A 12,135-nucleotide genomic window follows, 5' to 3' on the forward strand; every position below is an offset into this window, starting at 1 on the left:
AAGACATCAAAACAATTGAAAAATAATATACTTGATTATAATGGAGCCAAAATATATTATTGTATTCCAAAATTTCTTTTACATCGAAGACCAAAGCAAGGGCTCTTGTCCAAAAGGTCTTGACTAATACAAAATATATTATTTCTTGCATTCTGCTTCTCCATTTTGCTGTGATGTATGTGGCGGGGGTTTTTGCCTCTTGATTTTGTGACTTTTGCAGTAACTTTCGAATTCAGTCGATGTGAACTCTCCACCTCTATCTGATCTCAGCTTCCTCACCTTTCTCCCCGATTCTTTCTCGACCATTACATGCCATTCCTTGAACCTATTGAAAGCCTCATCTTTCATCTTCAGGAAGTATATCCATATCCTTCTACTGCAGTTGTCGATCAACATCATGAAGTAGTAGGAACCACCCAAAGCTTCTGTCTCAGTCTTTCTGCAGAGGTCCGTGTGAACGAGCTCTAGAGGAGCCTTTGCCTTGCAAGCTTCACACACATCGAGTAGATCTGAAATTTCTAGTAGGTCTGCAATCATTCCACTTTTATGCATCTCCTTCAAAGAACTAAGGTTTAGATGACCAAACCTCTCATGCCACAGCTTAGTGTTCTTCACATCCGCTCAAGCACTAAAAGCTGAGAGTTCGTAAATGTTGTTACACCGTGTACCTTTACCAATGACCTTTCCTTGAAGATCCAAGATCTGTGCACCATTCTTATCGAATTGAACTTTGAGGTCTCGATCTGTGATCGCAGAAATGGACAACAAGTTCCTCTTGATATCTGGCACATAAAGGATGTCGAACAACTATTTTACAACTCCATCTAACTTGAGAGCAATCGTACCTTTTCCTTTTGTTGGACATTTTGCATCATTGCCAACTGCTACTAGGATGTCATTCCCTACCAACTGTAGAGAGGTATACCAATCCTTCCAACTGGTCATGTGGTGCGATGCACCACTGTCAATGATCCACAGTTCATCCACAGGTACATGAATTGCCTCCATGAAAATCTCCTCAATTGTGACGAATAGCTCTATTGGTACTGCCTGCGCATTGTTGTTGGACTCTTTCTTTACTCTGTTCTTCTCACTGTTCTTCTCATCTGCAATCTTCTTTTGGCACTCATTCTGCCTGTGCCCTGCCTTGTTGCAATAGAATCACTTGATCTTCTTCTTTCTCTTTTTATCATCAGAAGAAGATGGGTTACCAGAGTCCTTACAAGATAAATGCCCATAGGCAGAGTACATGGACTCTAACTATTGCCCAAGGCGGCAGAGCAGACAAAATCCCTAAGTGCCCTTGGGCTTCCTAAGACCAACAATAAACTGCATGTCCGTGGCGGTCACTGTGACCCTTTTCATATGGATGGCAACCTGCTGGGTGTCATTTATGAGGTCTACTAGGTAGGCCTCAGCTGCATGCTACATGTTAAGCAAGGCATCTCTACAAATATGCCAGGAAGCCTCCACAACTCTGTAAAACCGAGATGTTGAGCTAAGGTTGAGGTCTTGCATGACCTCGTGTACCACCCTTGCGAAGCTCTCCATCGGCTCTTTAGTTCCCATTTGGTCCTGGTAGCATCAGGGAGATGCACAAAACAGTCACATCCCAAAACTCTGAGATGTGCAGCTGAAGGTTTCTTACCAAAGGAGGCTTGCAATGGAGTCATCCCATTCACAGCCTTCGTGTAGCTATGATTCAAGATGTAAACTGTAGTGTTACATGCTTCAGCCCAGAAAGACTTTGGCAAATCTTTCCCTTTCATCATACTCCGGCCCATTTCGCAGATGACGCGCATCTTGCGTTCTGCTACTCCATTTTGCTGTGATGTATGTGGCGGGGGTTTCTGCCTCTTGATTCCGTGACTTTTGCAGTAACTTTTGAATTCAATCGATGTGAACTCTCCACCTCTGTCGGATCTCAGCTTCCTCACCTTCCTCCCCGTTTCTTTCTCGACCATTACATGCCATTCCTTGAACCTACTGAAAGCCTCATCTTTCATCTTCAAGAAGTATATCCATATCCTTCTACTGTAGTCATCGATCAGCATCATGAAGTAGTAGGAACTACCCAAAGCTTCTGTCTCCATCTTTCCACAGAGGTCCGTGTGAATGAGCTCTAGAGGAGCCTTTGCCCTACTGGCCTCTTTGGGAAAGGGCTACCGATGCTGCTTGCCCATCATGCAAGCTTCACATACATTAGGCAAATCTGAAATTTTTGGTAGTTCTGCAATCATTCCACTTTTATGCATCTCCTTCAAACAACTAAGGTTTAGATGACCAAACCTCTCATACCACAGCTTAGTGTTCTTCACATCCACTCGAGCACTAAAAGCTAAGAGTTCGTAAATGTTGTTGCACCATGTACCTTTACCAATGACCTTTCCTTGCAGATCCAGGATCTGTGCACCATTCTTATCGAATTGAACTTTGAGGTCTTGATCCGTGATTGCAGAAACGGAAACAAGTTCCTCTTGATATCTGGCACATAAAGGACATCGAACAACTATTTTACAACTCCATCTGACTTGAGAGCAATCGTACCTTTTCCTTTTGCTGGACATTTTGCATCATTGCCGACTCCTACCAGGATGTCATTCCCTACCGGTTGTAGAGAGGTATATCAATCCTTCCGATTAGTCATGTGGTGCGATGCACCACTGTCAATGATCCACGGTTCATCTATAGGTACATGAACTGCCTCCGTGAAAATCTCCTCAATTGCGATGAACAACTCTATTGGTATTGCCTGCGCATTGTTGCTGGACTCTTTCTTTACTCCGTTCTTCTCATCTGCAATCTTCTTTCGGCACTCATTCTACTTGTGCCCTGCCTTGTTGCAATAGAAGCACTTGATCTTCTTCTTTCTCTTTTTATCATCAAAAGAAGATGGGTTACCAGAGTCCTTACAAGATAAATGCCCATAGGCAAAGTACATGGACTCTAACTATCGCCCAAGGCAGCAGAGCATACAAAATCCCTAAGCGCCCTTGGGCTTCCTAAGACCAACAATAAACTGCATGTTCGTGGCGGTCACTGTGACCCTTTTCATATGGATGGCAGCCAGCTGGGTGTCATCCATGAGGTTTACTAGGTAGGCCTCACCTGCATGCTACATGTTAAGCAAGGCATCTCTACAAATATGCCATGGAGCCTCCACAACTCTGTAAAATCGAGATGTTGAGCTAAGGTTGAGGTCTTGCATGACCTCGTGTACCACCCTTGCGAAGCTCACCATCGGCTCTTTAGTTCCCATTTGGTCGTGGTAGCATCAAGGACATGCACAAAACAATCACATCCAAAAACTCTGAAATGTGTAGCTGAAGGTTTCTTACCAGAGAAGGCTTGCAGTGGAATCATCCTATTCACAGCCTTCGTGTAGCTACGATTCAGGATGTAAACTGTAGTGTTACATGCTTCAGCCCAGAAAGTCTTTGGCAAATCTTTCCCTTTCATCATACTCCGGCCCATTTCATAGATGACGTGCATCTTGCATTCTGCTACTCCATTTTGCTGTGATGTATGTGGTGGGGGTTTCTGCCTCTTGATTCTGTGACTTTTGCAGTAACTTTCGAATTCAATCGATGTGAACTCTCCACCTCTGTCTAATCTCAGCTTTCTCACCTTCCTCCCCGATTCTTTCTTGACCATTACATGCCATTCCTTGAATCTACTGAAAGCCTCATCTTTCATCTTCAGGAAGTATATCCATATCCTTCTACTATAGTCATCGATCATCGTCATGAAGTAGTAGGAACCACCCAAAGCTTTCGTCTCCATCTTTCTGTAGAGGTCTGTGTGAACGAGCTCTAAAGGAGCCTTTGCCTTGCTGGCCTCTTTAGGAAAGGGCTGCCGATGCTGCTTGCCCATCATGCAAGCTTCACACACATCGAGCAGATCTGAAATTTCTGGTAGGTCTACAATCATTCCACTTTTATGCATCTCCTTCAAAGAACTAAGGTTTAGATGACCAAACCTCTCATGCCACAGCTTAGTGTTCTTCACATCTGCTCGAGCACTAAAAGCTGAGACTTTGTAAATGTTGTTACATCGTGTACCTTTACCAATTACCTTTCCTTGAAGATCCAGGATGTGTGCACCATTCTTATCGAATTGAACTTTGAGGTCCCGATCCGTGATCGCAAAAATGAACAATAAGTTCCTCTTGACATCTGGCACATAAAGGACATCGGACATTTGTTTTACAACTCCATCTGACTTGAGAGCAATCGTACCTTTTTCTTTTGCTGGACATTTTGCATCATTGTTGATTGCTACCAGGATGTCATTCCCTACCGGCTATAGAGAGGTATACCAATCCTTCCGACTGGTCATGTGGTGCGATGCACCACTGTCAATGATCCATAGTTCATCCACAGGTACATGAACTGCCTCCATGAAAATCTCCTCAATTGTGATGAACAGCTCTATTGGTACTACCTGTGCATTGTTGCTGGACTCTTTCTTTACTCCGTTCTTCTCATTTACAATCTTCTTTTGGCACTCATTCTGCTTGTGCCCTGCCTTGTTGCAATAGAAGCACTTGATCTTCTTCTTTCTCTTTTTATCATCAAAAGAAGATGGGTTACCAGAGTCCTTACAAGATAAATGCCCATAGGCAGAGTACATGGACTCTAACTATCGCCCAAGGCGGCGGAGCATACAAAATTCCTAAGTGCCCTTGGGCTTCCTAAGACAAACAATAAACTGCATGTCCGTGGCGGTCACTGTGACCCTTTTCATATGGATGGCAGCCAGCTGGGTGTCATCCATGAGGTCTACTAGGTACGCCTCAGCTGCATGCTACATGTTAAGCAAGGCATCTCTACAAATATGCCAGGGAGCCTCCACAACTCTGTAAAACTGAGATGTTGAGCTAAGGTTAAGGTCTTGCATGACCTCGTGTACCACACTTGCGAAGGTCGCCATCGGGATGAGCAAATTATCACTCTCTATCTCTGAGTTTGGAGGTGGGTCTGGCTATGCTAGTCTCTGTGGTGCCTTGATCTTGGGCCTACTGGCCATGGGGGATAAAGAGAAAGTGCGAGAGAAAGGGTGAGGGTGCGAGAGATAGGGTGGAAATGTCAAAAGAAAGTGGGACGTGGTGTGGGAGTGGAGAGCTCTTTAAACAATGAAATGAAAATGAGGGCCTGTTCTTTTATATAGGGCCCAAAACCCTAATTTTTTAAAATACTTGTCTTAATAGAAACTCTAAATAAATTAAAATTAGCACAAGCTTGAGCTAAATACTTATAATTAACATCCAATAACACAAATTTCCCATTTATACTCCAACTCATGGCCATTATATGTTGGCTTTTATGCAACAAATCACATAACTAAAATCACAATGAAATTCTGAAACTTATGCATGGGCATCCACATTTGAAGAGTCTACACCATCATTTTCATCTATCTCCACCCATATGTGCCCTTGTCTATGATGGGTTGCATGCCACCTTGCATGATTCTATCTTGCATTTGATGAGTTGTATATTCTTCTTTGACGCTCCACATTAACATCTTGTACTGCATGGGACACTAAGGACTCTTTGAATGCTAGTGTTGTAGCTGCTCTTATTTTGATACGCCTGTACCACCATTGAACCAATTGAACCATTGAGCTTAACTTAGTTCTACCACCCCCATGTTGGGTCGCTCTATTATATGCACAACATGCTTGCCAATGGCCTTCCATCGATATTCCACGTGGGCAAATGCAGTGCACTCATCCCATCATATGTACCAATGGCCTTCCATCGATGAATCAAAGGCATGTTCGTGCCATGAGTGCATATGCAATGTCCTAGACTCTAGATTTTAGAGTTTTGAAACTCTCAAAAGTTGTTTATCAATCCCGTTATGATATCTTAAAGATTTTAGAGGACTCTTATGGTAAACTAATGTCATGCATGGGCCATACATACATACATACATACATACATATATATATGTGTGTGTGTGTGTGTGTGTGTGTGCATTTAAATTATTAATCTTAATTTAAATTGTTAATAAGTTAAGAAAAAGTAAGGTCTCATTCTCTACAACATGTTACGTTAAATTTTACAATTTTCATTTTTGCACTTCCAAAAACTTACAAAATTTCCTATTTTTTCCATTTTTAGTGCAAAGGATTATGTGAGTAAATAAACTTTTGTTTTGGAAGGGATCATTTCCAAAATTAAACTTTGCATTTGGGAAGGATTTTTAGGATTACTCCAAATATAGACATTCGAGTCCAAAATTAATGAAATGTCTGTTATATTTGGGAGGCATGACTCCTCATGCATTATGTTTTAAAGGTTTCAACATTTTTTTGCAAGGATATGTTGATTCAGATATGGCAGGTGATAAAGATGGAAGAAAGAGCACCACCAGGTATGTTTTCACTATAGGTGGAACAATAGTAAGCTGAGTTTCAAAGTTGCAAAAGGTTGTTGCACTTTCTAGAATAGAAGTAGAATATGTTGCAATTACAGAGGCAAGTAAAGAGATGATTTAGTTGCAAAGGTTTATGGAGGAACTTGGGAAGAAGCAAGAAAATTGTAGCTTGTATAGTCATAGCTAGAGTGTTATTCATCTTGCAAAGAATTTAGCCTTCCATTCAAGAACGAAACATATACAGGTCGGGTATCATTTCATCTATTTTGGACGATGGACATTTGAAGCTGGAAAAGATACATACTAGCCAAAATACTGCACTAAGGTGGTAACTAGGTAGAATTTGAGCTCTTCCTCAATTTCAATTGGTCTTTAAGAATGAGGAACAATGTGACAGATAGCCAGATCCAAAGAATTTCAATTAGTGTAGTAATTGTGGAGTTACTATGATCATTCTCCAAGTGGGAGATTGTTGTATGCGGAGTATGATCTTTTTTGAGAGGTAGTTTTTTGGCTATGCTTTGGACCCAGGCATGCTTATACACGTTCCATGAAGGGGGGATAGGGGGGGCAATGCCCTCTCATATGGAAACATATCATGTATGACTGCATGGGATTCTTGTTGATAATGTGCACTATATTATGCATTGCTTCAGTCATGGATGGTTGAGGCAAGGTTTTGATTTGTCGCATGCCTTCATTCTTCTTCTATGCCTCTATTGGATGATCCATCATTGGATGTCCTTCATCTGTGGTTTTGACCACTCAACTTGGAAACTCATTCAGTCCTTTGCTTGGGATGTTCTGCCTCTTCTTTCTTGATTCGATCGGTTGTGTCCTCTCTTTCCATTGTACTGGGCAATCTGTCTTCCATTGTTGGCCATCAACCCATGTTGGAGTTTTAATTGTGCAATGTATCTCATCCATCAGATCACCCTTCACTACAAATATCTAGCCAATCCTTTCCACAATGCCTCCATGGTATTGAGAAGAAGAGTAGCCTTGGAGGAAACACGTGCAAGAGTCGTCCTTTTGCTTGTGTTTTGTTGGTGCTTTTGCTTAGGGTGTTGTTGATCCATCTGGTTGTTTGTTGTCATTTTCATGTAAGAGCTCCCCTTCATTGGTTTTTTCAGTGTTGCTTCTCGTTTGCTTACATCATTGGTCGTTTGTTCAATAGTCGTGATGCTTGTGTGGCACTCGAATACCATTGCCTTTGTGCCCAACTGTTTGGATCCCCCTCGACTCTTTTGCTTGCTCCCTCATGCCCCCTTTTTGCCAGATTTGTGTATCGATTCAATTTGGGTGATGGGAAGCTTGCTACTTCTTGGGCACTCTAGGAAATATGCTTCATTGTGGTGAATAAACTTCTAACCTTGCTATGTGTCTTGAAGCATGCTCGCTGCCCCATTGCTTGTCCCAAAACATTGGATTCATCCTGAGAGGATCGCCAAATGTTGCAGGGGCCCTTAGTGTTTTTACCCAAAATAAAGAGAAATAGACTAAGCTATGCCTGCTAGTGATGTCATAAGAGACTGATAAAGAGAGAAAGAGGGAGACTAATTTCCAAGTCCCAAGCCATAGCACATCAGTGGTAAGGCTCAATTTTCCCTATTACGTCATAAACCCCAAATACCATGATTACATGACTTAATTAGGCTAAATCCCAATAATCACTTCAATGGGTCTATTTCTTTACAAACTCATTCTAGAAGAATTTGACATGAACGACATGGGAGACTTCCATTATACAAATTCTACTTATTGGAAGTTTGACCTATTAATCATTATCAAGCCATACATTTCATATTTAGTTGGTATTCTAATTGTAACTTTATTTTATTGCTATCAATACACTTTGTTGCCCTTGTACTCTACTCCTCTTACCTTTGTTGTGCTTATTTTGACTACTTACTTCATACTTCCCTAGTTTATTGTTGTTTTATTGTCTTCTTTTGTTGAGGTTCTTGCTCTGAGCTACATCACTTGGTGGTACTACCTTCTTAGCAATATTGCTCACTGCTCAAGTGTTAGTTTTGCTACAAAGCTTTGCACTATTGTGCCATCTACAATGCTTTGTTTAGTTGGACATGGTTTGCATTACATTGTGTGTTGAGTTGTTGAGTCACTTGTTGCAGTTGTTTTGCTGCATAGTCGCTTGCATTGCCCTTTGTTACTTTGTGACATTGTTGCTCTGCTATGCAATTGCTTACGGGTTTATGTCCTTTTTCTCACTACTACTCATTGCTTTGCTTCTCTTCTAGTGCTATTTGCCAGTACTAATGCACTAATTATCGTTTGTTATTCATCGTTACTTACTTTTGCTAGTGCTACTAGCTTGACGCTTGCTCCTACTTCAGATTGCTACTACTTCGCTACCAGCTACCTGACTATGCTAACTATTACTATGCTGCTAGCTTGACATTTGTTTCTCCTTTGCATTGATGCTACTACGCTGCTAGCTACCTGGCCATGCTAGCTTCTTGTGCTGCACTAAGCTTTCTTTATGCTCTGCTTGTTACTACGCTTAGGTATTGATGTTGGTTGCTTCTAGCAATGTCAAGGAGTGCAACTAGAGAGAGGCTACAAACAGGGCAGTGTAGAGAGCTTCATGAGCTGAGAACCTTAGAAGGCTCTGATACCATGTTACATATCAGAGTGAAGCTAAAGAGAAAGGTCAAATGCTTGAGCTTGGGAGAGATAGCCTAGTTTGAAATGAGAGAGAGAGAGAGAGAGAGAGAGACTTATCCAAGTTGCACTTAGGCTTTCCATTCTCTACCACACTAAACATACATGACACAAAGGCTAGGGTACAAATCCCCAACTACACACTCATTCACATGACATTGTTTGCCCACACATGCTTTTGTTTCTCTCTCTCTCTCTCTCTCTCTCTCTCTTTCACCAAGCAATCTATAAGATAGCACGTGTGCTCAATGGAAGTGGTTTTATTTTCTTGGGGATTCACATAAATTATACATATTAATGGGGTCTTTTAAGTTTAAAAGTGAAAATTTCCATACGGTAGGGTTTTTTTATCATTTCAAGACCTACATCAGGGATGTATAGGTTATAAAAATTCATAGGTAGGGGTTTTCTAATATCCCTTGAATGCATATGCTATGTGGGGTTTTCATAAAGCAAACGCTTGAGGTATTCAAATAGTTGGCAGAGAAACTAGTGTTTCATGCCACAAAAAGTGTTGGAAAAGTTTTCCATGTAGTGCGTTCTGAGCAACAGTCCAACCTCATGAAGAAGGAGCCCACAAAAACACAAACCTCAACAATATCTAGTTTCAATTAACTACAACTGGCCTAGCTCAACATTCTTCAATGTTGAGTATTCAATGGATCCATCATATATTCTAGGATAAAAGTAAGGTTCAAACCACTAGGACCTTAGGGATTTCTTATCGAACTCTATGGGTTATTGCCTCCCAAGACTTTTTTAATGAGGCTAATCAAGCCAAATGCATTTGAATTTCCCCACTCCTTTTATGTAGCACATTTGTTACCTTAATTCATTAATGTGACATAAATAAACAATTCTTTTTTATTAGAAAAGTATACAACGCGTGATCCATAAGCGGATTGAGACTTGAATAGGTACACCCACACTTGGTGTCCTTTCATATATGAAACAAGTAAGTTTAGTACTAATGACTATTAAGGATGGATTAACACCAGATTCTAGTCTAAAGATTTATCCAATTATCACTGGCACTCCTGGGATATTCTCAAGTCTACAGCTTGTGTCACTTACTTTGCTCACTAGTTTGGGCATGCAGATCTGCTTCGCAAGAAGTTTTGTCTACACGATGATAACCTTTGCAGCATGTATTTCCCATTGTATCTCTTACACAAGATTTGGAGCTTGAGGAACCTTTTACTAAAAGGGAGTTATATGATGCAATAAAATCTTGTGGTAGAATGAAATCTCCAGGATGGGATGGTTTCACTGTTGAATTTTTCCTCGCATATTGGGATATCCTCAAGTCTACTTTACTGCATATAATCAATAGTGCTTGGCAAAACCAACAAATGCCAAATTCATGAAAAAGGGCTTGTCAAGCTTCTTCCAAAGAAGCAAATATGTGAATCTTTGTTTGATTGGAGACCTATTACTCTCATGCTAGTCACTATAAGATCACACCCAAAATGGTGGTGGATCACATCAAAGGATACTTACATGATGACCTCCATCCTCCTCAATATGGGTTTGTTCCTTGCAATTGTTTGATTGGAGACCTATTACTCTCATGCTAGTCACTATAAGATCACACCCAAAATGGTGGTGGATCACATCAAAGGATACTTACATGATGACCTCCATCCTCCTCAATATGGGTTTGTTCCTCACAAGCATATCATTGATAAAGTTGCAAATGTATATGTTTGGATAGAATATGCAGAATACACGGAGCAAGATGTGCTCTTATTGCAAGTTGACATTGCCAAGGCCTTTGACATAGTTCAATGGAATTTCATCTCACAGACAAGCATGCTTTGGGATTTGGCACAAAATGCAGCATGTTATTTACTAACTGTACAATGACAATAAAGCTACCTATATATTGTCTAGGGATATCTCTAAAAATTAGACTCTTTGTTGATCGATTCACCAAGGATGTCCACTTAGTGCACTATTGTATGCAATAGTAGCCATGCATCCAATGCTTTAATACATGGATCATCTTGTGGTTACAAACATGTTGCATAAATTGGAAATTCATGGAAGTCGCACTATGGTTGCTCAAGCATATGCTGATGATTCTTTTTTATTCCAAAGAATACTAAGAGGGATCTTTCTTCCCTCATGCATGCTCTATCAGTATATGGCCTCGCTGCTGGTCTACATGTGAATTTTCAGAAGTCTAAGTTATTACCACTACATTCTAAAGACTAGCATAGTCTTTTATGACCAGGAGAAATTATCCCACCTACTCCATTAGTTCGCCATGTTGGTTATCTTTTGGGCTAGATGATTCCTCGTCGCCAACAAACTAACTAGGTACTTGCAAAATTGAAGAAAAAGCTTGAATATTGGCCATTGTATGTTCACCTAAGGATGGTTCAATCTATTTTGGTGGCATACGTTCAATTTTACTTGCCTTTGATCATTTTTGGTAAGGGAGATCTTGCATACTTTATGTCAGCCATTATAGAAACTTTTTGGCGAACCAAACATGGCCAAAAAAGTTTGAGATTGCTTTCATTCACGTGCATATCCTTGATCATAAGAAAAAAATGATGATGTAATTTATGCAAGGAGATCAACCTTGGGCTACCATGAGGCGTTATTTCCTTTTGCAAATCAACACCTCTACTTTGGTTATTGGCAATCAACTCACTGGGACTTTCTTCTTGGTTGTATTGATGGTAGGATCAAAGGTTGTCTCCAAAATGTTATTTGATTGGAAGCATATTCTTTCCCACTTGGAATGGCATGGCCGTGACTCCTTCCTTGCAGGGCAATTCTTTGATGGTTGAAAGTTAACATTCATTGGCTTTGCAAGAACCCATATTAAGGATTTACATTAATTTAATTTTTATTCAAATGATACATTAAAATTTGAATTTTAAACTTAACTGCTCTTATTCCTCCCCTTTAATTTAAAGCCTCCTCTCCTACTTATGAGCGCTTAGTCATATATTTGCATGATCCCTTTTTCTTATTTTTTATGCACGAGGAAGGGATTTGGCAATCTTGTTTGCATTTTACAATTTGCAAGAGTTGTCCATTGATGACCTTATC

The sequence above is a fragment of the Dipteris shenzhenensis genome, chromosome 6, assembly GCF_047967505.1.
Source record: "Dipteris shenzhenensis isolate YYH24624 ecotype China chromosome 6, Dip_SZ_1.0, whole genome shotgun sequence".
In the NCBI taxonomy this organism is placed as follows: domain Eukaryota; kingdom Viridiplantae; phylum Streptophyta; class Polypodiopsida; order Gleicheniales; family Dipteridaceae; genus Dipteris; species Dipteris shenzhenensis.